This window comes from Neodiprion pinetum, chromosome 2, assembly GCF_021155775.2.
Source record: "Neodiprion pinetum isolate iyNeoPine1 chromosome 2, iyNeoPine1.2, whole genome shotgun sequence".
In the NCBI taxonomy this organism is placed as follows: domain Eukaryota; kingdom Metazoa; phylum Arthropoda; class Insecta; order Hymenoptera; family Diprionidae; genus Neodiprion; species Neodiprion pinetum.
The window spans coordinates 27666912-27688752 of record NC_060233.1 but is presented as its reverse complement, the minus strand read 5'-3'; the positions used below and the strand labels follow the sequence as shown (position 1 = coordinate 27688752).

General features: G+C 37.0%; 1 protein-coding gene across 8 annotated transcripts in view; it reads left to right on the top strand.

Moving 5' to 3' along the window:
- Positions 1–21841, top strand: part of LOC124211741 (cysteine-rich venom protein DIS1) — an 87102-nt gene that overhangs the window by 13035 nt on the left and 52226 nt on the right. For 2 of the 8 annotated variants that reach the window (XM_069133496.1, XM_069133495.1), the window contains exon 1: positions 2173–2461. The exons of 2 other annotated variants lie outside the window; for them this stretch is intronic. The gene's annotated coding sequence lies outside the window, so the exon portion shown is untranslated. Of the gene's footprint in view, positions 1–2172; positions 3750–21841 lie in introns of those variants that run through there. 4 more of the 8 variants (XM_046611096.2, XM_046611097.2, XM_046611101.2 and 1 more) reach the window with 2 other exon arrangements.

Sequence of the window (21841 nt, the reverse complement as noted above, 5' to 3'; positions counted from 1 at the left end):
AAACGATAACTTACAAGAAACAAAATGCAGGCGAGATTCATATAATTCGAATTTATGTGCGGACATTTCCGGAAAATTATGCCCACCGATTTTTTTCGTTTCTTGCAAATACTTGAAGTGAAGAAAATAAGTCTTAAACTTCTGTCTGAAAAAATTGGGGATAGTGATAATTCTATTTATCCCCGATTCAACCATAAAGTTAACTTTTTCGACCTCAAAACCGGGACGAAAGTGGAATATTTTCCTCTAAAACGCGTTTGCGGGAAATATGAGGCGAATCTAAAACTCCCAATTTTCAAATAAATATCGCGGCCAGAGTTGAGTCGGAAATAAAGTCCGATATGTAACACGGGAATAAAAGTCGACTTTATTCCCTTGTGACATAATGTACCGTTTCTAACCAACGAAGGCGTTAAATACAGACTGCATAGTCAAGAGTCCGAGCTAAACGGTTGTAAACTGTACAAAACAGACGGCTTCCGGCCCGAATTATGAATTGGAACTCAACTCCCTGTTTCGCCCTGTCTAAACTCTAAACTCTAACCTCACCTCTCTATTTCCATAAGCTCTCCAAAGGCGCGACGGCTCGAGTCCGCTGTATTCGTACTTAGCTAACGGTTAGCTTGCAAGGCCAACTTGAGCTTGGCCGAAAGAGTGCTTAGCTTTGCGCAAATATACACCTAAAGTGAGAGAAAATAGAACGGACAGAATGAAAGGAAGAAGGCGACAAAAAAATTTGAAATTCTCGTCACTTCATTTACTTTCAAGTTTTTCGAAATTTCACGTTAAAAGAAGTACGTGAGAGATTTTTTTTTCTTTTTCACTATTAGTTCAAAATTTGTGGGCTGGAAATAATTCAGGAATGTGTGGGACGATAATTCAAGTCGAAAAACCATTGGAACAAAAACGTGATTAAATTAAGCCTTGCAAAGTGTCTCTGAAGTTGTTCCGGTCATACCTGTAAGTTTAATTTAAAAACACCATGCGAGAGAAGTAAAAAATTGAAACCCCTAATTATCAACTTTGCAAAGACAATGTTTTTATAGTAACAAAATCCGTAAATACAATATTGTTTTACAATTTTTCACCGAAAACTTGACGAAAGCTCATTTTATTCGCGAACGAATTCACCGTGGATCATCTGACTTGGATTTTCGGTAACAACGATAGATTTATTGCTAAACCACAAGTTTATCATCTCAAAATTGAATCTGCTGGCAAAGCCTTGGCGCATGAGAAAATCACCCCCAGTGCTAGAGCGAAATGGAAGGAAGAAGGTGAGAAAATGGGTCGAGTACGATCTACGATCGACGATTTATCCTCATTTGAAGAAATTGTGATGCGCTCTTTTCACCTCTGGTAGCTGTGCAATATCTAGCAGGCTTAAGGATCCTTACGATCATTGATCGCTGTTATCGACCTTTATGTACCAATAAACCGATTCTCATTAACCTGTAAACTGTATTCATTGAGGACCCGATACTGAAACTTATTTTAACCACCTCAGAAATGAAAAGTTGACTTCTCACCATATCTTGGCCATGTATTCAAGTGCACGAAATAATCCTCGACTACCTTCGGTCAATTTTTAGCTGTTCTCATTATCAACTAAGAAGTGACTAGATTTTGAGAAAAAATCGGTCCAGCATCTGTGAATCAAGATATGTAAAAATTCACAAACGTATAAACCAATATAAATGAAGTATGCTTCATCGGTTTGACTTAATTTGACTCAAAACCGTTTCCATTTTGTAGAAAATCAGTCCAACCGTATCTGAATTATGCATGAAAGTGTAAAATTTAAATGAAATTAATTGCTCCATCGGTTCGACTTAATTCGATTGAGAACCGTTTAAATTTTCATTCCCGAGTAACTTAACACAAGCAAGAATGTCCGCGTCGTCGTTTCTCATTTTCGCAAGTAACCCGAATACATCAATTTTTCCTCACGTCATTCATTCGTTTTTTACTTTGTCTCGTACGTTCTCTCACTTTGTACACGCACGCGTCTCCAGCCGTGGCTAGAGCACATGCATAAATAATTCCCTGTATGTTTGCTCATTTCTATGTCAGTAGACAAGGCTGAATGTAGCCAGAGCCTCGTCTACGGCGACGGCGCAAAAGGCGTCGCGACGCCCGTCCGCGTCCCGCGAAATTGAACCACTTGCTCTCCGTTCATCGGCCTGCCAGACGCGTTGCGGCGCCGAACAGCACGGATCGGATCGGTTCGGCTGCTATTTTGCACACTCCAGTTTTTGCCATCGAGGCTGTGGGAGAGGAAAGAAGTAACGATAATTCGATAATATTGTCGAGAGAAAATAAAAAAAAGGGAGAAAAGTCGTCGAGCGGTTGAAGGAATAAAATTATCGTACGATTATAACCAAGGAAAAATACGATATCGCGAATTTTCTTCAAATTCGCAGCGTCAGAATATCGCGTGAGGCGGATAAAATCGTTCAAGGTGAGGAGAAAGTGCGGCGGGAGAATTTGAATTTCGAATTCTGGATATCGGAGCGTCGATTCTGTGTGCTTAGTATTTTCTTTTATTTTTTTTCTGTTCGTCCGACACCGACTCACGTGCGAGAGAATTTTCGCAGTGTACGAAAAATGTATCACGGTGCTAGACGAAGCGGAGAATGACGTGAGTACGGATCGTAGAGTTCCGAGGTGTGATAATAGAGAAAGGAAGAATTAGAGGAAGAGGAATAAGTCGAGAACGGAAACAGGGGAAAATGTGAGGGGAACGTGGGATTTTTTATACACAGCTCATCGCCATCGACACGAGAGAAAATGGATAGCAAAAATATAGAACGAGTAAACGTTCGGAGAAATTATTGATTGAGCTGGAGGAAATATTTGTTGGAAATATTTCATGTTAACTGTAATTTGCCGCACTGAGATTTATGCGAATTATCGAAAAGGATTTCAAAGTGAATCAGAAGAAAAGAGAGCGGATTGTTTTCAAGACTAACCGAAACTGTGCCAATCAACGTACCGAAAGTGAGAGAAGCTTTCACGTATTAAATCGGTGATTGAAATTTGTTTCTTCCCTGTGACTTTTTGACTTCGTTAAAAATTAAACCCCGGATAATTATTTAACTGGATAATTGCAGCGTGGTTTGTGATTGAAATTCGAGTTTTTTTTTGTTTTTTTTGTTTTTTTTTCTTTTGTGAAAAATATCGTCGTCGAGTGAAAGTTTGTGGTACGGATTCGAGCAATGAAACCTCGTCGAAACAAGCTTTGAAATTTTTCGCTTTATCTCCCTGTTAGAGGGAAAAGCGAGGAAGCGAGCTGGAAGAGTTGATGAAAAATTTACCGGTGTAAGGACTTTTAGATAAATAAAGAAAGATAGAAGATAAAGAACAGAAGGAGGTGAATAATATAGTGAGAACGATAGAATATAAATACAAGAGCACGCGAGGCAGGAAATAAGGGAAATTATTCAAGTAGAAGAGTGCAAACGAGGGGAAGGAGAAATAAACGAACCGTGAATATACTGAAATAGCAACAAGCTCGAATTTCGACTCAATATATTCCTGCAACTGCGGGTATAAATAATTTTGATATTCCACGATCAACTGAATATGATCGAACCGGACACAGGTGGTGGAAAATTTTCGGAGAAATAGATATTTGGTACTAATCGTAAAACAGTTTAGTGAGAGATACAGCCGTCGGGTTTTGTGATCCAGGAAGTCCCGGTTAATGAAATTTTATCGGGAATAATTTTCCGAAATAGTCTGCAAGGGTGAGTTTTCAAATTTCGTTATCTCTCAACTCTGTCTCCATATTCCCGTAATTTTTTTTCTTTTAACCTTCTTTATTCTCGTCAATCTTTTTTCTACTATCTAATTTCGACATCTGCTTTTTCAGATTATTCACGTCGCTTTAGTGTCATGAAGCTTTGGTGTCATCGTCCAATTTCTTTATCAGTTTTGTTGCGTTTTCGAATCGAACGTTTATCTTCTAATTTTTAGCACTTCCTGTGTGTATTTAATTCTGAAAAAAGTCTGAACTCTCCAAATTTGAAATACATTTATCGGTGCAGGTCGAAATTTGAAAAGTACGGAGTTTATTCTGTAACCTTAACAAATCCAACTAAAAATTTAGAACCTGAAAATCTTACCGAAAGTTGTTGGATTGCTTCATGTTTACAGTTTTCGAAGTATTTCTCTCTTCTAAACCTTGAGTAAAAACTCTTGTTTCTCCTCTTCCTATATTCTCGAAGCAATAAAGATTCCCAAAGGAAATTGAGATAAATTTGGAACGGGTTCAAACTCCTCGACTGCACCCCTTTCACCGAATGGAACGCGAGTTATGACCCTGTATATTTTTTAGGCTCACAACTCAGGGGTCACTTCTCGGGTGAAAGAAACACATCAAGTTCAATCCCAATCTCGTATAAAATTCTGCTCGATCCAGAACAGAGAAGGCAGAAAAATTGGGATTCTCGTCTGAAGAAACAGAGAATAATTTTACACCCCGTGTATCAGGAGAAAAAAAAATTCAACTGTCTATCACGTTGTAGGTTTTTTTTTTTCTATCTCGCTTTCTTCTTTGAAACAATGGGATTTGTGCATTTATTTCTACACACACCGTAAAGCTATTTTAAAAGATCTGTGAATTCGTTTCACATCCAAAATATTTCAATTCTTAAATAATTCAGGGGCTAAACGAAATTTTTATTTCAAGCGATAATAATCACGCGTTTAATTTTTCCTAGATTTATATTCTCCGTTTTATAGCATTTTTAACCACTATTGAGCAATTTTGTTTGTTTTATTTTCCAGAGGATAATTATTTCATGAAACAGCCGTGCTTTTCCCTTGTTAAAAATTGGGAACACGCTAATACACGACCGTACTGAATCAAACGAGCTCTCATTACGCGTCTGCAATTTGACTGAAATTTCAGTAGGTAACTTTTAATGCAAGTACAGAAGAACTTGCACGCAAGCTGCAGTATAATTACCCAAGTAATGAAGAAAGATAGATAATAACAGTAACGAAGTAAAAAAAATTTTATCAATTTATTCACCTTTTTTCAATTTCTCACATTTTCTTAACCTTTCGAATTTCCTTGTTAAAAATTGTGAAAAATGTATCGAAAACTTGGTGTCAAGTTACGATAACAGACAGTTGAAAGACGTTACACTCAATAAAGTGTCTTGAGTTTAAGCAAATAAACATTATAATATAATCAATTTATTCCAATTCTAAAAGTGGTTCAATAATGACCGTCACTAATTAGCAAAGAATATTCTACGCTTATTATTCTTTCGCAGAATATTTCGAAGCGGCGTTTCTTTGAATCGTTCAAAATTTATAAACAAATAACGATTACACAAAACGAATCTGCTGCGGATGAGAGAAATATTTATAAATAAAAACGTGTATCGGAATCAGAGCCAAACGTAAGTCAAGTTGGCAAGGAATTTTCCACACGTATAAAATAATAACAACAATAATGATAATAATAATAAAAAAGGTCGTAAATAAAACAAAGAAATTGACCGGTAATTACATTGTATTATACACACAGGTGATAAGTATATAAGTATTAATGTACATAAATTGCATGTGTAAACGTTGCAATTATGCTAAATGCGTTAGGCACATCTGCACATCGGCTTTTATATAAACGTTGCGGGGGTGAAATTGTGTAAGCATTTTGTTTTAAGCCCAGTGATTATCGTTAAAGAGTTTCCGCTTCCCGAGCTGTTTCGCGACTTAATTAACAGGCTTCCCTAAATATTATCGTCGAATCTAGCTTAATTATCGACGATTTATACGAGGGATGATAATATTATACCCCTTTGTGCATAGGTACAGTAGCGCTGAGAAGTATTTTGACATAGATAGTAATCGGGTTATTTGCAAAGAAATATAAATTACGCAAAAATCGATGCTATTTTTTATTGAAGGAAATTCGATGTTCTACGTAATTATAGAAAGTCAACTCTTGTTCGCCAGAACATAAAGAAATATTCGAATGACGATGGGTCAAAATAATAAAGAATTTCTTATCGGCAAAATACTATTCGAGCGCTAGTGTTCGTGCAAACCTCTGAGATATTGTACGTGTAATATTATACGTATAAATTTAGTTTGCTTCAGCCCTTAACGATAGACCAAACAGGATAACGACGCTGCAGGCTCGTCGGCGACTGATATTATATAATTAACGAACTTTCAAATTTGCCTAGACAATGTCGGTATGATGGGTGGTGACGTAGATACGCTGCGTCTATTTAATTATTATACTGAAAGCGCAGATAGAGTTAGTGATATTCAATTACGGGAAATAAAATTTCTCCGCAGATTATTTGTCGTGTTGCCAGACGAAAAAGGTTAGAGAGAGAGAGAGAGAGAGAAAAACAGTAGAAAACTCTTGCGAAACGTCCAACTTTGATTTGAAAAATTATAAAAGAGCTGTCGTGGTTAAAATCTGTAAAAAAAAAATTCAAATTTTAACATATTTAATTTGAAATCTTTGAATATTTTTAGAGCTGAGTTAGATCTTTTTTTTTTTTTAACACGTAGGATGATGGTAAAAATTTCAAATCGAAAGGAATTAAATAATTTTGTAGATAAATATTCGGTATCTTCGAAATGTCCTCCGCAATTTTTTTTTTTTTTTTTTGTTTTGAGGGAATTTATTTGTATGATTATTTGAACGGTCCTCGTAAAGAAATATTGAATTCTTTACGAAAAATTTTACTTTCCGATTCTCTAACTTTTTTTTTTCGAATTCCATGTAAGTTCTAAGATCGATTTTATTTAAAAAAAAAAAAATTGGATGAAATCAGGTTTGTTTACGAATTCACGGTTGTTTAATTTTATAATACACAGCTGCATGAAGTAATAAATAAATAACGATACATCGTTTTCACCTGCGGTTGTTAAATCAGCTAGTATTACATTGCAATTGAAAACTGGCGCACGATGAATTATATCACATAAATTACGCTGAGTTTTATATTGGGAATATATAAAAATAAAAGTGACTATGATTCATCGGTATTTTGCACCAATTACATCATTACGATAAGTTATATTCTACAGATCAGAAATATAATATAATATAACGAAAACCAGGAGGAGTTATTATTAACGGTTGAGTAAATAATCTCACGGGTCTTTTTTCTTGCAAGCTTTCCGTACTCAACAGAAAACAGCCAAATTGTACTTTTGAAATTTTTTTCGGGGAGAATCGCTTGGCATTTGCCTTACAAAACTGCATGCGAAATCTCGTCACAGGTAATTGGATTCTAGATTTATACATTTTTCCTTCCATTTTGCGGGAAAAAAGTATATATATATATATATACCAGCAGCGGAACGACGCCGCTGTAAAAGCTGGATTGTAAAAACGAAAAAGAAATCAGGAGAAACGCAGCGCGTTTCGTGATTCTTTAATCTTGGGGAAATTTGAATCAGGACATCAGAAGTAAAAGCGATGAATATTTATCAAGGCAAATGTATTACGCGTCGTATGGAGCGAATTTTTTGGCCTCGGATGTGGATCCGGCGAAACACGATAATTACAAACAATTCTCACGAAGGTTCAATCGAATCATATTATCTGTGAAGCTTGTGCACGATTTTGGAAGCCTGTCAAACATTCTAACAAGAAACCTGCGATTTTTCAAATCACAAAATAGAATCGGAGTAGAGTGAGAACTGTGATAGAAATTAAATGTCCATTTCCAATCGCGACAATTTAGTTTTATGCTCTATCCTATTTCACTCGATTGAATGAAATTCAGCTCTGTAATTGGCGTGATTGATTTTTTACCAATCGGAGACTCGTCAACGGCAATTTTACAAAATCGGTGTTTCGCGAAACGTCGTTACAAATAAAATGAATCTGACGAGTAAATTCGATTCGATCAAGTTTTTCAGACGATGAGTGAATTATATTTGCCGAATTTTAAGCAGAAAGAAACTACAAAATTATACACCAAAATTTATCTCGTTTATGAAAATTGCGTTTATTGTCTTCCATATAAAAACGTCTTCTTCCTTGATGGTTAGATCTTAATTGTGTTTAATCTGTCATCGAAATCTATTTCACGTTCACGGGAATACAAGATAAGGAATCTTTGAAAAAATGATTGAAAAACCTCCGTGCCAATTACGTTTCTTTGAAAATCGAAATTTCCCGTGAAATTTCCAATTTGTGTGAAATTCTAGAAACAAACAACGGGAGTGAGAAATTTCCACGTATTTCCATGAATCGAGTTTGTTTGTTCTTTCTTTTTCCTTCATTCAATTTTGCGGTACATTTTCCGTTCAAGTATTTTTTCAATTTCGTTTGTTTTGCTATGCACCGTTTTTTTCGAACGTGGTAAATTTCCGTTCGGGTCCGTTGAATACCTTGCGCAAATATGTACGAAATGAACTGCGTACGACTGGAAACACAGCCGAGGGTTGTTTTCGCATGCGAATATTTCCCGCTTCCCTGCAGTGGATGTTGTACCGGTATAATGCTACACGTTTCCGACATACTCGCCAAAGTATCACGTTTCGATCAGAGTTGCGTACCTACAAAGGAAACAAAATCTCGTCGAATCATTCAGCAGCGACGCAAGCAGATGTCTGATTGACCTAGAAATTTTAAATATTGTACACTGAGAGAAATTTTTAGTCTCGGTTACCGCTCGGTCCTTAAATATTTTCATTTTTTACCACAATCGAAAATCATAGTTCTGGGTAGAAAATGAAAATTAGTTTTCTAGCTGGAAACCGGCGCTTCCGAGGTACTTTTTACGACTTTTATACTCACGGCCTGCCGGATTATCATTTAACTCCGAACTTTTAATTGGCTTTTATAATTACGTTCCTGATTGACAGACGACTCGTGGTGATTCCCTTTCGCCTCTTTCTCTCACACTCTCTTTTAAATTAATTTTCAGTCCTATTCGCTGCTCGATATTCTACTCGCAGATTAACCCAAATTTGCGAGTGCAATAATACAAGGGAAACTGATAATCTAATGGAAAAACAGGGTCCCTCTGATTTTAGGTTACTCGATGTTCTTTCAATCTCTCAAATTTTTTTATACCTCTCCATTTCTCAACTTAACGAATTCTCTAATAACGGATATTTCCGTAATCGTTCCAAGTCATGAGAAGTAGGAAAAGTTTTGAATATTGACACGTTGCGATTTTGAGTTTCGAAGTGTATGAAAATTAGGTTTTTCAATTAAGATATTTGTCAAGTAAATTCGACATATTTTTAAGTATAACTATGCAAATCATATGAAACGATACAAAGCAAAGTTTGAATGATTACGGTCAGACTTTGCTCAAGTTGATATAGAAATGAATCAAACAGCGACTGGATGAATTTGATAAAACGGCTTAAGGGCTTTCAAATCCGTAAAGAAATGAAAAAAAAAACATAGCCACTTTGCGATAATCAGCCTCACACGACCGTTTTGATGCTAACAAATTTTTGCAAAAAAATATAAGAGTTAGATGAAAGAAAATCGTAGGTGAATATTGAAAACCCAGTATCGCAAGATTAAACTGGCTTAAGAATGTTTGAGAAAAAGAAACCAAACTAATCGTAGGTATATTAAGAAACTAAATGAAAAAGTCAGTGAAGAAATCAAAACTACTCGTGAGGGTTGATTAGCATTGGTAAAATTTTTATGTAACGACCCATGGATATGTATATACTACTTGACTCTTGGCTTGAGAAAGAAAGCAAGTTTTTCAACCGCACTGCAATAGCAGTTACTTAAATTAGTTGCATTCCTTTTTTTTTAAATCCTTTCTTATTCAGGTATCGAATTAATTAGCGATATCTTAACTCGGAATATCGATGGAGAAATGAGTAAGGAAATTTGGCCGAGTTTCAGAGATTTACGGTACGAAAAACACGCTTTGGTTACAGATTCGTCGGGATACGTACGCGGCATACATATCATCTAAATATTAAAAGGGGGCAAACGTCAGGAATTGGCTCGGTATTTTATACATAAATCTATAGAAAATTAGGCCAGACATGTTTCTAGGGGTGATTCTAGGGGTGTTGGATCCCTGCCAGAGTCCCCCTTGAATCTCCACTTATATATATATATATATATATATATATATACCTTGCTACGAGCAAAACCTTGCCGATGGATCAAGAGGGCTGTTTTTTCTTACTTTTACAGAGCGAGGTCTCGTGCGAAATTTTCTCCTGAAACACGCCACGCTGAGAGAAATTTCCAGCTGCGGTTACTTTACGGTTATAACCCAAAAAATATAGTCCTGGATATGAAGTGAAACTTAGTTTTGTAACTTTGACCAGAAAATTTTTAATGTTTTAGGTACTGTTCTTTTTTTATCACGGTTACTCCAACTACATTTTTTTTCACGATTGTCGCGATAATTTCACGTCGATGTTACAATAAATTGATTTCACGGCCTTATTTAAGCGAATGAATGTATAGTTGACTGAAAAAAAAGAAGAAGTGAAATCCAACGTTGTAACAACCAGAAAATAAATTATTACCATTTATACATTTTCTTGTCACTCTGACAATATATAAACCGTTATTTCAACGATACCCACGTCTCGCTGATTTTATGAATGCGGATCAATATTCAGATTGATCCAGATAACTAAAGATTTTTCTTTTCTTACGATCGATGAATTTGTCTCCATATCACGTTCGGTTTTGTGAATAAAATTTTACACTGATACACCGAGAAGTTTAAATGGAAATAATTTTTGAAATTCCATTTGTTTCGTTTCAGATACTCCTTTTCACCAATGATACGGTAGTTTTTGAAACTAACGTGTTTCCCTTCAAATAATTCAACAGCAAAGTTACAACTAATTAAATTTTGCAGCTTTATACTTTTCTTTGCCAAGTTTCGAAATGAATTTCTTATTCATTCACTGGATTTACTGTATTGGTCAGTGGAAAATGCAGGCGAGATGTCGAAGGTGAATAATTTCACTTCGTGGTTGTTGTGCTCAGCGTTATTCCTCCAATCATCTTCAAGTCCAGCATCCCACAATTGACATTGTATTTATTTCGGTCGCATTTCACGCTGTAATTACTCTCGATCGGCAATTAAGTCGTGACATCTGGCAATCGTCAATCTGTGAAACACAAGTGATATTCATTGCTGTAGCTACTAGCACCAAATTCAGTATCTGATGATCCAAAGTTATGAAAAAATCCATCTCTTACTCCTCGTGAAGAGCTAAATTGTAACACAATATCATAAATGTTGACAGAAGATATTCTTGGAGTACCCCTGATGTTTTTTTTTCATCTCACGTAATTTTAAAGCTTTCGTTTTTTTCATGTTTCTAATTCGGAATCTAAATGCCAGGTTCGATATCAACGAATATTATCATCACGTTTAACTTTGTGTGAGGAAAAAAATTTTGGCGATTGAATTTTTCGAAAATCCGGATAATTTTTGCGATTTTGCGACCGTCGTATAACGTACTCATTATTTTTACGGTGAAAATGACGCTTCCTAATATTTAAAAGCTTAACGATAAATCATTGAGTTGCAAAAGCGTTTGAAAAAAGTTTTTAAAAGATCTTGAGACTTTTTTTATTTACCAAAACCGAACACCATGACTTGTTCGTTACGTAGTTGCTTAAAACAAATTTACGCCTCGAATTAACTGTCGATTTTACGGCCGCGTGCTGAAAGTTGAGGTAAATTATTGAGTTAATTTGTATAAAATATTCTTTCGTATAAAATCAGTCATCTGACAGTAAAATCTTCTAAATCTGTTAAATTTTTAACCTTGTTAAAGCGATTCTAAGCATTGATCTTCAAGTTTTTATTTATAATTCAAGAATATTTCGTTTTTATATTTCTCTGTAGCTTATGAGCATAATTAATTCACGAACGTACGAATCGTATCCAAAAACAAAAAAAAACGACTAAAATAACCGATCGATTTCCGGCCACCCAAGTCCCTTAAAATTAAAATAAAATACCGGAGCATAACAACTCAGTTGCCACTGCCGATGGCAATTCAATTACTTTTCCCATCAATCCGTCGATATTGTGCAGCCGAGTGAGCCAGAGATGCACTGTATATAATACATTCTGCAGCTAGTTTTGTCGAGGGAACAAGTTCGTCGTTTCAATCGTTCGAGTGTCAACGTGAATAAATAGCCTTCAATTTAAAACATTCCGCACTGGTTGTTGTCTCAACGGCGCCTGATCTCTTTTGACTCGAGAGTATTCGAACCTGTATACCACGTCCCAAATAGTTTCTACTCGGATTGTATCTCCTTGAGAGAATCGCTAACACTTATCACGTGGCCGAAATAAATTGGAATGAAAAAAAAAAAAAAAAAGAAAAAAAAAAAGAAGGTATCAACCGCAAGTCTGAAGTTGAACGGAGTGATGTGGAAAAAAAATGTTAGATTCTTGTTTGACTGTTCGTAAAGTGGGTGAAAAAATAAAAAAAAAATTCATTCCGTCTCTGCCGCAGAAAATGTAGCGAAACGCGAACGATGACTCGCCTCTTGTTCATGCATAATGTGTTTAGAAGAGATCCTCGAGAGGACGGTAAACCTTTTCTCATACTCTACGTCTACCTTTCTCTCTTATTCCGTCTATTTTGTCTACTCGCTGTTTCATTATTATTCTGTATTTTTTCGCAACTCGCCCACGCTGCTGTGCCTCTATATTTATAAACGCATTCGTAATTTATGCGTGTATCCGTGTATACGCGAAGACGAGTTACGTACGTAACGTTGTACTTGCAAAATAGAGGCGGAGCAGGACGTCCGTCAGACGTGCCGAAAATCGAATTTCTCGAATTGGACAATTGTCAACTTGAAAGATAGAAAGTTGAACTGAATGTACTCAGCCAAAAGTGAAAATTATAACTGTGATTCGAGTGTTTTAGGTAATGTTCGTCAAATTTTTAAGCCTCTTCTCAAAAGTTAACTTTTTTGCAAAAAGCACTTGTTGGGAAGTTCGGTCAAAACTAAATTTCTGAAGATTTTCACAAAAACATGACGATTCTTCTAATTTTCTCAACATTCATTCACTGGCTCTCGAATTATTCGACTGAAAAAAAATCCTTACTTTGCAAAAATATTCTTCAATTTCACGTGAAAACATTCATTTATCTTTCACTTATTACATCGAATGGGTACTCGGTAAGCAAGAAAATGATAATAATTCATACTTTAATCACATAAATCGTTATTGCATTGCGTCGTTCATCATGGGAGTAATAAATAAAAATCGATTGTCAAGAAAAATAATCGAATCTGTCGATTGATAGAGTTCGAGAAATAAATCGATGATACTCGATTAATCGTGAAGAAAAATAATCGGTCGATTTCGCTCATTCTTATCTCATGTTATGGATTCTAATACGAAAAAATGCACGCCCGCTCGCGGAATTACGGTTGTAACAATGCATGTTCCATGTAAATCGGGGTCCAGCCATGAAACTGGGAGCAGCTTCATACATTTCATACATTCACGGGCCGATGTATCTTCGTTACGTAATGTCGCACGCGCAGCACGTGTCGTGCTTCTCTAACCGCGTGTATTATTTCGCGTGTGTGTTGCGCACGCACACAGATACCGAGTTTATATTCTACGTTGGCACAAGGCACAAGTAAAGGCGTTGTTTCTGCGTGACGCTGCCCGAGGTACCGAAAACGTCGCGGTCTGATCCTGTCTCTCTCTCTCTCTCTCTCTCTCTCTCTCTTTCTCTCTCAGGGTTCCCAGGGGATAGGGAAAGCCGGAATTGCCGGCCGGGGATCCCCGACCGGCTGGTATATGTTCAACCTGCTCGTGTCAGGGCGGTCGTAAATTAATTTCCTGTGGGTAATAATCGTTGAACGTTCATGCGTAATGAATAATGATACCGATTACGGGGGGGATTCTAGTGTGACCGCTTGTTTTTTGACCTCGTTTTCTAGAATTTATTGATAAAAATCGGCGGGGAGTTTTAGGATTCGGGTTTTTGCGGTCGATTATAGAGAATTTGAACGACGTTTCGAAAAAAAATTTATCGGGCCGGGTTGAAGTTCTAGAAACGCTTAATTACGAATTATTTTGTGACGAAACTTGAAGTACAGGCATCAAACTTTTGCGAAACAACAGAGCTTGGAATGGTCGGAAATCCGATGGCGCAAAGTTCCGAAATGCAAGATTACGAAAATTTACGCAGCGTGATTTACTCGACGAGTGGGTGTAAAGAATTAGAAAAATCGAAGATCAGAATAACCAGGATTCCGAACGTAAAAATATCGAAAATCCGAAACGAAGAAAGATCAAAGTAGTGAAATTTCACCAAGCCAGAAATTCACAGATCTGAAAATTTTGGATCGTTCAGAATTTCGTTGCTTCAGATTTAAAATTTTTTTCATTTTTGCAGTCTCGAAACTTCAACTTGTCGGAACTTTGAGCGTCAGATTTCAGGCCGTTCAAAAACTTGATGTTTCGTGAAACTTCAACGTCTTTACTTCATATTTTGCCAAAAAAAGATTCAGAATTTGGCGCTTTTGGAACTTTCCAAACTCGAAATTTCCACGCCACCCCAACTTTATTGCAAAATATTGCAAAATGGCGGCTGTAAGTGTAATAGCGTAAAAAAAATTCCAATTTATTATCAAAATATATGAGTGTGATCCAGACTACAATCACGTCAATATTGCAAAAATTTTCAATTTCGCATAACCTTACGGACGAAGTATAATTATTTCACGTTTTTTTGACTGCGTTATTGTCCTTTAAATAATTTTAGTCGAAACGAATAAACTCATTATAGTTCTTAAAATTACCGGTACTGTCCCAGACACTATCACGTCACCGACTCAACGGGTTCATTGTACAGAGAGTCGTGGTTACATCCACAGATATCTTTCAATCTTGTCCAAATACTCTTTTATTCCGAAGTTCATAATTATTTACAATCTGTCGTACACACGTGTCACACACAATCACCATAACACACCGCAATGCATCGAAATGCCTTGATTCGTGATCAAGGAACCTGAAATCCGGAACGTAGCTCATGTACATTCCGCGCCTCACGCCGGAGTCCCAACGCGGTCACGTGGACATTTTTAACTCCACGCCGCCGGCGCTGACTTATCAATCATGGCGTCAAGGGCTCCAGCACGCGCATGTAGACCCACCTCGAACCAAAAACTCCTCAATATTTAGCCGCGGGAGCCGTTTATGCTTTCTTTCAACGACGACAACAATCCGGAACAGTGATCGATTCGATACGTGCAATCTGCTCGCGATCAGACACCGGGATCCCTACGCGGTGACATGAACACCTCGGTGTCCACGCCGTAGAGAACCAGGCGTCTCTGATATGCATCGGCGCATACTCGTGTTCAACTTCAAAATGACGGACACCGCCCTCGTATCGCCGTTGCTCGGAAACCGATATCTACCCAACTGTTTCGAGCACTTCTGTTCGTCACCATTTCTAGAGCTCGACTGAAGATCTGAAAAACAGCGCGCTACCCTGGGGGTAGTCTAGTTTCGCCTAGTTTCTGCCCGATTGTAGCGCCCGACTCGAGTGGCTAATCCAAGAAACTTTTGACTGACAATACAGGGTCCGTTACTCTTACACACCTCCCACGTAATTCAATTTAAGTCTGTATCTATAGCTACCGCAACGAAAATATTCATATTTTCCGATCATAACTAAACATTTCTTTCTCTGTATTAACATTTATGTGAACATAGATTTCTATTTTTTTTTTTTGTTTTTAACAAGTCTGGTATTAATTAGTTAGTGATAGATACAACAACCGAAATCTGTCAAAATCTCATTAAAAGTCAAACTGCGAGAAGATTTATAATATTTGAAATCTAATTTTAAACATTTTTTTTAAATTGATTTAAAGAACTGTTCTGTTTAAAAAAAAAAACTTTTGCAAATTCTAGAAAGACTTCTGAGATTCGCATTTTCATTTTCTCTGGCTCGCAAACCATATACATAAAAATCGTTAAAAATCGGTGCATCACAAACATAAAGCTAAAAATGATCAAATCCTATAATTTCAGCTAAATCAGAGCTGTGCAGTTAATCGCAGATTGTGTTGTGATTGTGTTTTTGTTTAATCGATTCATCGTAGACTTTGATCAATTGTGTTTTTGAGAAAACATATTCATCGTTCTTCCGATTAATCAGCTTAGCCCTTTCCGTATAATGACTGCGTTTCAGATTAATCAATTAATCTCGTCTTTTATATGATGGTTTTTTTTTTTTTTGATCAAATAATTAATCGACCCGTTCGACGAATGTTTTTCAGATCACACAGCCGTTCCAATAAAACGTTTCATCGATTATTCAATTTAAATCAAGGTAATATTTTATTCGATTAATCTCACAGTCCCAAGTAAGCCAAATTCAAAATCTGTGATTCGATTCGTTTTTTTTTTTTATCTGTCTGACTTTTCCTCACTTGTTTTTTCCTTCCAATATCGTTGAATTTCGTCACCAGCAAGTGCCTTCATGACGGGAGTGAAGGGCTGCGGTGGTGGAAAATTTTAGCAAGGGTCTGTCGCGCAGAAGTGGCTAGCTTTTGGGGTTGCCGTTGGTGGTTTTCCAGGGACTGGAAAAGGCCCCCGACGCTTCTGGAGCTCTGCAACGAAACCGCAAGCGAGTTTTCAAAGCCGCAGCCGGCAAATGTCCGGGAATTGTTAAACAATTCCTTGAAGCCCTTCGGGTCGGTCGCGTCAAATTGAATTCTAATTCTATTCCAGTTTACCAAATCCTGTACCGCAAGCAGGTACTCGAGGGACCGAGATCTTTCCGCAGAGAGGAAGAAAGCCCGTATTATCCGACCACCGAGTAAGAACGACAACAAATATCACAGCAATGAAAATGAAAAAAACGTTTCACTGATTCGACTGGTTGTATTGCTTTCACTTCGTCACCCAGTTTATTGTTCACGTTTTTGTTGAATGAAATACGATATCTTTCACGACAAAAAAAAAATGTTTCTTCAGTCACGTTTCTATCTGTGAAGCCACAGGAACATCCGAAACCTACAGAAAACAAGATAAAACAACCAAAATTACGAAATGTTGAGTAAGGTTATTTTATTATTTATCAAAGGGTCGAAATTTTTAGGATCCTTGGAAGTCGGGATCGAATATCCTCGTCGGAAAATTCCACCTTTGATAAAAGGGAATAGTCGTAAACTAATCCTGATTGGTGGACCACTCGGTGGACCGTAAAGTCTCGACGCGAAAAAGCAACTGCGAGCCAAACACAATTTATTCCTTCTAGTTTGAACCTTGAGACGCGCAGGTCTTCCACGTCAGAGCCATGTCGAAAATACTGCCCTGTTTGAAAATGAATCCCACGGGTGTAGACATTTATTTATTTTTTTATTTCATCAAATAGAAGTACGCTTTATTAAAAACGGTTTCGATTTGTTTTTCTCCTTATTTTTAAACGCCTCAAAACTTCATTCGAAACACGAGGTTAATACCTGCAAGGCTGCGAGGACTTTTTTATCGGCATTAATCTTAAAAAAATGTTGATGGTTGTTTTATCTTACGTCATTGCTCAGGCCAAACTCTGTGTGTATCACATAATGATAAATCGTACGCACCAAATCATGAATATCAAACGATCAAATGGGTTGTAAATAAACTTTTTTCACCGCATGAAATTGTCTGTGAAAAGTGTTATTCTAAAGAGTTTATAATAATGTATAAAATGATGAATCAGATGAATTGAGATATGCGGCAAATTTGAAAATAAATTACATCGTCAAAACGAAAATTACGTGGTGATGATATTGAATTAGTCTATAAATACTACCTATTCAATTTTGACGAACGTATTCCCACCCATATAATTTTATACGTACTTAAACGGGAACGTCATGCGTATAACGTGGATGGAAATTCCGTATTTCAGGTAAAATTACGTGCCTGCACTGCAAGATATTACAGATGCAAATATCTCAATTACAACTGTTTATATCGGACTGACATGGTTTACGGGGTCCAGTTTCCCCATAATTTTCTCACTACTATATATATATATATGTATGCTATTTGTACCACGTAACGCGTAACCGCGTCGATAAAGTAGATATATCATGTACACAGAAAAAGCAAAGTCGATAAAGGGTGAGAAATGTGATGGTGAATAATTTAACACTGTCCGGTAGAATTTCGCAATGGTTCAGTTCCTTAGAAATTATTCACATTTCTCTGTCATCTGACACGAAAACTTTTCTCATATGAATTTGTGTTATCATTGCGGTGTGAAAAACTTTTTGTTCGTTTCTTTTTTTCAGTTTTCGAAATTTTAACGCCGGAATTGCTTAAAGTGTGAGAAAATTTTGATAACCGAGGTGTAGAATCCATAGGATAAATTGATGAAGAATTTTCTAGTATACAGGTTTTAATGTTGAACTCTTCCAATTAACACAGCAAATAATTTTTGATTCGTAGACACTTGGCTAAATTCTATACGCAATGAATCGATAGATTCAATGAAATAGTAATAAATGTTCTCAGCGTGTGAAAACCTTTCCAAACAATGAGGATGGGAAAAATTTATAACCGACGATTTTTGAGGTAAGAACAAATTTGCTGTCATTTTCGAAAGATATTTGTTTGATTTCGCACTAGACTTTAATTCGTTTCGAGGTATGACAATACTTCAATGATCAACAAGCTTGACTAGGTGTTGAAAATCGCGAGTCTCGCTTACTTTTTTCAAACAACAACGAAATCGGACTCATTTATTAACTTCTCAAAGGATGCCGAATCAAAATCGCCCGATGCGTCCAAACAACGATGAAAACGGGCCGCTTGATGTTCGTTCAATGGTGATATTATAATAATCACTGGTCTCTTGTTTGGGCTGATGAAGACTGTCGTAATTACTGCCATCATTAAGCGGGAAGCGGGGGTGTTGATTCAATTAGCTCCCGCTTCCGGCTGTTCTTGTTGTATATCCGTTGTTGCTCCGCTGCTTGTTATATTTCCTGTGCACAATAACTTGCCGTCTGGAAAATAAATTTCATTTTCACCCGACTTCACTGCCTCCCTTATTTTCGTTACGACTCCTCGCAAAAAGGTGTAAACTAAACGCAAACAACCTACAAAGCACGGCTTGTACCCGCTGTTTTCATGAAAATGTTTGCACACGCGGTGTTTATCCAGGTTTGTTACGCCCGGTAGTTTCAGTCCTGTCACGAAGAGTTCTATGAGCAATTTTGAGGTTATTATTTTGAGCCAGAATTTAAAAGCTTCCGGTGATCTTCGGATATTTGAAACTGCCCCAAGGATTTAAGCCACTGACTACAAAATTATTCGTTGCACACATCGTCGAACTATTTGGAGAGAATAATTTTCCGCTTCGAAATTCGCGGACAATTTGCACGTCTTTGACACCGTGAATTGAACGTATCCGAGCATTACTGTACTAGCTTATATAACACAGAGGAGGTTTTTAACCATACTTACGCAGCTAGTTCACCGTTATATTATACAATCCACCTAAAATACGTCAGAAGGTAGAAATGAGAAATTTATTTCTGAGCTTGAAATGGCTGCGAGCGTATTTCTATCTTCTAACAGAGAAAAATGAGAGTGAAAAACGTTTTAATAAGTTCATGGAAAACATGGAGGTCATTTTACAGGTACCTCAATTAATTATTGTCAAAAAAATGTTTAGCTTCAGGATCTGGAATCAACCAAAGTGACTTCTGCACTTACTTTTATTATGAGAGCTTTTTGAAAATGTGATATTCGGTTATTCGTGACGACCTTTTTATTCTTTGACGCTGTATAAATGTCTGTAAAAGATGATGTTGGAAAGTATCCACATTAGGGCGATGAATAGGAAATAGGAACATGATACAGTCGTAACCTAAACTACATTTCACAGAATTTTCAATCCCTGTAATTTTCTCGTACGTGTCTCCATTCCCATAGGCAACCAGACATACTGCGACGTCTCTCGTGAAAACGTGATAAAAAAAACCAACATGGCTGCCACGCAGGCTCACATGAAACTTTATTTCAGTTACAGACTTATTTCTAATATTCACCAGTAATAAAGCGATGTTTCTAAACAAAATATGCAACGGCAAGAATAGTTTACCGCTAGTTTCCACCTTCAATTAAAGCCCGAGCATCAAGAATTTAGGTTATGAAATTTGCAGCGTGAGCGGCCGCAAAACGAGAGACATAAGCGATCGGGCTGTGCTAATGGTATTTTTATTTTTTCTCCAAGTCGCCTGAAGAGAAAAAGAATGGAAATAAAACTGACGAGAACATGAATAATAAGAAATTCATCATTTGTATTTTGTAATTGGAATACACGAGGGGAAAGAAAATACGTGACGAGGGCAGGTGCAGTACAGCTTTTCCTAAAACGCCTGTTTATTTTCCCGTATTAGAACCATACGCAGGTGCTTTTTAAACGAACAGTATTTCGCAGGGAGAGGCTTAAAACTCCTCTGATAAAAAGCCTCCCTTCCCACTTTCCCCCGGAAGGATGGTTTCGAACCTCCGTTGGTGGGCAAGGAACAACTTTTATTCAACATTATTTCTCTCCGGGCTTACAACTGTTTGAAAGAAAATCGCCTTTAACGCTTCAGATATTTTAACCCGTGTAGTACCGCGGTAGCTCAGCGCGGAACAGCTACAAGGTCGTTTCTCGACTTAAATCCCGAGGGGTGGTCCGGACCTGACGTTATAAACCCCCAACCTCGCCTAACCTTACCCAAACTACAGTCGCCCCCGCATACCTTGTCACTTCGCGTCCTTCTCTACAGCTTGCACGCGTTTTTCCTTCCTCTTCCTCCCCCCCCCCCCTCCCCCTCCCCATCCTGCATGTAGGGTTTTCCCAAACAAGGGTCGCCGAAAGGTAAATTTGTTCACTTATTTCATTTTTGTTCTTTCATGTGCAGATATTTTTTTCTGGCAAATGTGTAAGTTTTTTTTTCCTTCACGTTGTGCAGACGGAGTGGTAACATTTTTGAAAATAGACCAAGAAAATCTCATTTTCGTTTTTTCATTTGCTCACTTATTTTATTTTTGTTCTTTCTTACTCACATATTTTTTTCCTGGCAAATGTGTTTGCAGGTTTTGTTTACCTTCGCGTTGTGCAGACCGAGGGGTACCATTTTTGAAAATAGACCTAAGAAATTTTAATTTCTTTTTTTCATTTGTTCACTTATTTTATTAATGTTATTTTTTATTCACATATTTTTTTCTGACAAATGTGTTTGCAATTTTTTTTTTTTTTTTTTATTTTTTTCACGCTGTCCAGATTGAGGGGTGCGATTTTTCGAAAATAGATCACGGATCTCGTTATTTAACTCGTGGTACTTCTGTCCTCATGATGTAGAAATCCATCGTTATGTTAAAGTGTAGGTGCTTAAGAGTTCATAAGATTGCAGATGATCGCGCAAGATTTTGAGTGAGCTGAGACGATTTCAAAATAGGCCTGACGTGAATTTTTAAGACGTCAGTATTAACAGAGTCTTCAACAAATACATAACAATTTTCAAACCGATGCCTGAACCTTTCTTCGTTTAGTGTATACGTCAGATTTCGAAGATGATTCATTCCCAGATTCACGTCGAATCACGCGAAATGATTGTTTACCGTCTGTCAAGATTGAATTTTATTCACAAGTGTAATCGCGATCTCCTCATGTACAGTCAGATAATAAATATTACAACGAGGATTCGGATTTTATCAAATTTTATTTGCCATATATTCTCAGGTTCTTATCGGTCAATTACGTGCTCGCATTCGTAAGGTGAAAAACTCACATCGGTGAGACAGAATCGGGTTATCTGGTGTACAGCGTAGTTTGCCGAGTTACTAAT